A 5,818-nucleotide genomic window follows, 5' to 3' on the forward strand; every position below is an offset into this window, starting at 1 on the left:
GGGTTTTAATAGCTGAAACACGTTAGTGCGGTCGCCTTGATCCTCGCGTCAGTTTTCTGTTCGTGCAGAATCCTCACTGCTGCCTAAAGCCTGCTGTCTGCCGCCAGTTGACTCCTGCCTCCCACAGGAATCTTGGGAGAGGAGAGATGTGGCCAGTGGCCCGCTGCTCGAATTGGAATCAATGAAGCCTTCACTAATCATAGTTTAGAGCGTCACACGCTGGTGATAGAAATTTCCGGTTACCAAGGGGTTAACTAGCGGTATAACTTGTTTACCTAGCCTAACATCAGAAGTTCAAAATCTGTGTTTTTTTAAATGGGCCATGTGGTGGCTCTGCCCATCAGTGGTCATTTAATTTCAGCGGAGTGGTTTAATCTCCAAGCTCCCTGTAAGCGTGGAGGCTGGCAACATCCAATATACTTTTATGAAGGTTCTGGTCCACAAACTCTTTTGTTCAGATATTGCTTTCTTCCTAAATGGCTCCTACTGTTGTTACAGCTTCAGCACTAAAACAAATAGAAGAGGGGGCAGGAAAATCAGAGGTCGGACAGATTTTTTTTTTTTTTCTCCAAATGCCTTGAGGGCAGGTTTGGCTGGCTGGAGTTGTGGGGATCGAACCACAGCAACCTGAGCCTGACTGCTTTGTTGAAGCAGCCACTTAAAGAACTGAGCTAAGGGGCAGGCCCCCCCCCCCCTTGTAGGATAGATATTATAAAAAAAATTTATAATGCTTTAAAAAATTCTCAGCCCGAGAGCAGCTGAGGCTGGCAGTGCTTTGCACAGCATGAGAAGCTCCTGGAAATGGGGGTAGGGTGGTCTGGTGCACAGCCACAGGTCGGAACTCATGTGAGTTGGGCTGGCTTTCCCTGACCTCAGCATGGTTTCAGGTGTTTCCTCTGGCCTCTCAGTCAGGTGGTCAGGCGGTCAGGCTGATGCAGGAGCCCTGGGACAGTCTGACAGCTGTGGCCCAGCCCTCTCTGCGCCTTGCCCTGCCTGGCTTCCTGCTTGTGACATGAACCAGGCCCCAGTGGCCTGAGTCACAGCCATCCTCCTGCACTCCCTGCCGACTCTGCTCACCACTGCTTCCTTTGTCACACTGTTAGCTGCCTGGCTTTGTCTACCTGAAGTTGAATTTCAAACAATTAAAATTTGCCTGTGCCGAGCCCCCCACTGGATATTGAGGGGTTAGAGTGCAGTCCATACCCAGTCCTCCAGCCTGTGCCTCGGGGATCAGAATTGTAAGCCTTCCTCTACTCAGGGCTCCAAAGATGAAGCCACACCAGGGACCTGGAGCCCAGCAGGGGCCCAGAGAAGCTGCCGCTGGCTCACTAGGTGTGTGTGTATGTGCATGTGTGGTGGGGGGACCCAACCCACAGAGGCTCTGCCACTAAGCCACATTCTCAGCCCTGACTTTAAATCTTGAGCCGAGGATATAGCTCAGCGGCATAAGCACCTGCCTGGCAAGTGCTGCAAATAAAAAAAAATAATAATAATAAATATAAATAAAATTTGAGACAAGGTCTTGCTACATTGCCCAGGCAGATTTGTACTTGTGGTCATCCTGCCTCAGGCTTCTGAAGCTCTGGGAGTAGAGGTGTGTGGCTGTCTTGTTACTGAGACAAAATACCCAACATCCAAAATTAAGGAAGGAAAGGTTTACCTAGCTCACAGTTTGTGGAGGTTTCAGTCCATACTCAGTTGGCTCCAACGCAGGGTGGCGTGGTGAGGGACAACAGTTGAGGCTGTAGAAGACAGCAAAACCAAGGGCAAAGGGCGGAGGGCCAGCCTAGCAAAAGCAAGGGCAAGAGCCAAGGGCGGAGGGTGAGCCTCTGCTCTTCTATTGGAAGCAGGCTACCTCCCGCGCCCAGGATGGTGTAGCACTCACACCATCTTCTACTCTCCTCTTGCATAGGATGAGGATGTTCCCAGTGTGGGGCCCCTGGCCCCTGCTGGGCTGCTTAGTTGCCCAGCTTACCTCCGTTACTGATGGGCTGCCCTGCCCTACCCTGCCAGTTCAGCACCAGGCAGAACCTATACCTGACAGCTCTCTTGGTCAGGGTCTGGCTGTGGAGCCGCTGGAGGCCTCCACATCCCTCCTCAGGTACAGTGAGCACAAGGGATTGTGGAAAACTGCTGGAGCCTTTTTGGGGTGTCTGGGTGGAAGCATCCAGCAGGCACATACATGCATTAAATGGGGCTGGTGTCAAGAACCATCGTGAAGGCACTAGAAATTGTGGCATGAAGATCAGAGGTGAGGACCAGGCAGGGCCCTGGTGACCCTTGGAGAATGGATGGAGTGGTAGGAGGTGATGTGCGGTGGGAGGAGCTGCACAGGGGCTCAGGAGGTCTTTCCAGGAGGGGAGAGCCAGCCCTGGCCTGTCCAGCAGACCCGGAACTCAGTCTCCTGTTGCGGGCACAACACTGATGCCAACAGTACTTGGGGACGTGTAGGAGACACTTCCAGGTCCTCGTCTCGGTCCAAGAAGCCAGTATTTGTAATCCCAAATTACATTATTGGAATCCCATCAAATTGATTCCAACCTATCACTTAACAATGCAATCCATGGTGAAAATAAAGACACTAAATTATATCTTCAATCATCGGGGAGTCAAGAGGCTCTAAGTCTGGCCAAGAAGATGGCTTTCTGGAACCAAGAGAGCGACCCAGGGCCTCACCCAGTTTTATTCAGTAGGGGAATGGCTTGAGGATTGACTGAGAATTGTGGGAAAGAGACTACTATGAGCTGAGCTAGGTGGCTGGCCTAAATTTACCTCTGCGATATGCAGAGAAAATCTGCATTATATAGTATCTAATGTTTTGGTAAGTCTGGTGCTTCAGCTTTGGTGTAGCCTTTCAAGCCCCAGGAAGTCATGGCCTCTGTCTCGAGGCTGGATTCCAGCTGGCACTACGGATCATTAGCTCTACCGTCCTGTCTCAACCCGGCTCACTTTAAAGAGCAGCAGGTAGGGCTGGCGAGATGGCTCAGTGGTCTAAAGCACCTACTTAGAACAAGCTTAGCAAATCACAGGGACCGCAGTTCGATTCCCCCAGCACCACATGCCAGCCAACCCTGCCCTCTAGTGGGCTGAGCTGGCCACACACACAAATAAATAATTTTTTTTTTTTTTAAAGAAGAGCAGCAGGTATAGGTTACCAGAGAAACACGCAGGCCACCTTCAAAGACTATCACCAGCACCTCAGCTGGACCAATACACTGCTTAAGGCCAACTGAAAGATAAACAGAAGTCCTAGCCAGCTCTGTACATAACAATATAAGGAAATAGGGTCAGGCTCAGTCAAAATGGAGATAGTCGCTCTTCTTTCAAGGAGAGCTGCTCAGGTGGTCCTCCACAGGGACACAGTGGCCTCTGGGCTGGAGGGAGGGCTTGGGGGAGGTGGTGGCAGTGTCCAAGTTTTTCTGCCTTGCTCCCTGGAGGGAAGGGTGCAAGCCAGACTTGGGGGGTGAGCAAAAGTGCTTGGTGACCTTGGACTCCCACAGAAGCGGGACCTTAGCCTGTCACTTGGTCAGAGCACTCGCTTCCTTAAAACGTCATCTCCACATTGAACAGCTACGATTCTATTTTAGAAAAAAGAGCACCAAACCAAACAAAAAACTCATGTCAGACTCTCCTCCATCTCTGTGAGAATAAAATTTTGCTGCCCACATCTCCAGGCTGCGGTATAGTCAGGGAAGCCTAGGGAATGCAGTTGTGTGCTAGTGTTTGGGTGTGGTTGTATGTGGTGTATATGCATATGTCTCTGAATTGTCTCTATTTTTTTTTCTCAAAAAAAAAAAAAAAAAAAAAAAAAGGGGGGATCAAACTCAGGACCTTGCACTTGCCAGGCAGGCACTTAGGCCACTGAGCTATCTCCCCAGTCCAAATTGTCTCTTCCTTTTATGTGATTTTCTCTACTGATTTCTAAAAATTCCCTCTCATGCTCAATGTTGTCTAGAGCATTTGTTGAAATTATTTCTCTCAGTTTGTAATTTGTCTCTTACTTGTTGCTAGTTGAAAATTTTAAAGCACTGCCAAATTTGTCAATTTTATTTTTTCTTGCATTTGAATTTTGAGCCACAGCTTTTCTTTTCTATATCTAGTTCTAGAAAATATCATTCATGCTTATTCTAAAACATACATGGTTTCTATCAGGTTTACATCTAGATGCCCCCACCCACGAAACCTCATGCTCTTGTAGAGAGGCCTTTGAGATGTTGCTTGGATCATGGGCGAGATACTCATGGGGGATTGCCCCTCGCTGCTGGGTGTACAGCTGGGTGTGCAGTTGGGTGCTGAAGCCTGCTGGGGTGGAGGTGGTAGCTGGGGTGTGGGGTGGCCAGGAAGGGTCTTTTCCCTCATTCTCCCTGTTTCTGTTCCCATGCCAGGTGCTTTCTCCTCTGTCAGGGCCCTGGGCCTTGCCACCATACCTTGCAGCCCACCAACTATGGCCTAAAACCTTCACAAAATGTGAGCCAAAAAAACCCCCAAAAAACAAAAAACAAATCCCAAAAAACCACCTCTGCTCCTTAGAGTTACAGGTATCAGGTATTGTGTCCCTGCAACAAAGAACTAAGGCAGTTTCACAGTTGACTTTTTGTTCTTGGTCCATTTGAGATTCCTTTTTGATGTGTAAGTTGGTGAATCTAATTTTATCTTCAAATGACAAATTGGCTGTCATCCTATTATGTATTAAAATATTCATCTTTTCTTTAGTGAAGTGAGAAATCACTTTGAGCAGATAATAAATTTCCATATGAATAAAGATCTATTTGTGGAAGTTTCATTTTACTTTACAGGTCTACTGTCTGTTATGATGTGTCCAGATGTGCCCCCAAAGCCTCATGCAGTCATGAGGTGAGCTAGTTTATGACTGACCAGTGGTCCAGTGCTGGAATTATGGGTGTGAGTGCGAAACCCCTGCTGGGGCAGAAGCCTACATGTAAGGGAAGGAAAGAGGCTTGCTCTTGGCTGCTCCCCACTTTTTGCTCTTGACGCTTTTGCTGTTTTCCACTGCCATGGTCTGCTACTCTCTGCCATGTGCCACTCTGCCTTGGAGCCAGCTGGGTATGGACTGAAACCTCCACAAACTGTGTTACTTTTCTTCTTTCATTCTGAGTGTCAGATATTTTGTCCCAGCAACAAGAGAAAAGTAACCAAGACACTGTTCATGCATCTAGACCAAGAATAGATAAAAACAAGATTTATAGTAACATTTTAGTAACTGTGAAGTCTATTCTCCCCTTGTAAACATTCATTTCTTTCTTTGAACATTTATATAAATTTTAGTATCAATCTGTCATATTTTTATTACCATTTTGTTAAAGATATAAATCAAGTTAGGGAAAATGATGTTGATAATGTTGAAGAATGGCTTTCCATTGTTTACTCCTATTTTGTATCTTCCAGGGCACTTTTCTTTCTTTTTAAAGACTGGCTCTTGCTATGCAGTTCAGACTGGCTTTGAGGTCACTTTGTAGCCCACGCTAGTCTGGAACTCGCAATGGTTTTCCTGCCTCAGCCTCCCCTCTGCTAGGATTATAGCCATGCACCACCATGCCCAGCCTCTCTAGGGCACTTTGAACTCTGTTTCCTAGGAGGTTTGCATAATTCATAATTTAATTATGAAACCTTTTATTTTCTTGGTTGTTACTCTATTTTCTATGATTAATGTGCACAGATCCATAAGGCCTACATTAGTTTTCTAGTACTAGCGTTTCCATCAGTGTTTCTTTGTATGTCCTGTAGCTTGTTGCTGAGAAGTACTCCACTGTGTGTAAGTGCCTTATTTTCTCTGTAGACAGATACAGACATATACAGT

The sequence above is a fragment of the Octodon degus genome, unplaced genomic scaffold (assembly GCF_000260255.1).
Source record: "Octodon degus isolate 3935 unplaced genomic scaffold, OctDeg1.0 scaffold00025, whole genome shotgun sequence".
NCBI lineage: Eukaryota > Metazoa > Chordata > Mammalia > Rodentia > Octodontidae > Octodon > Octodon degus.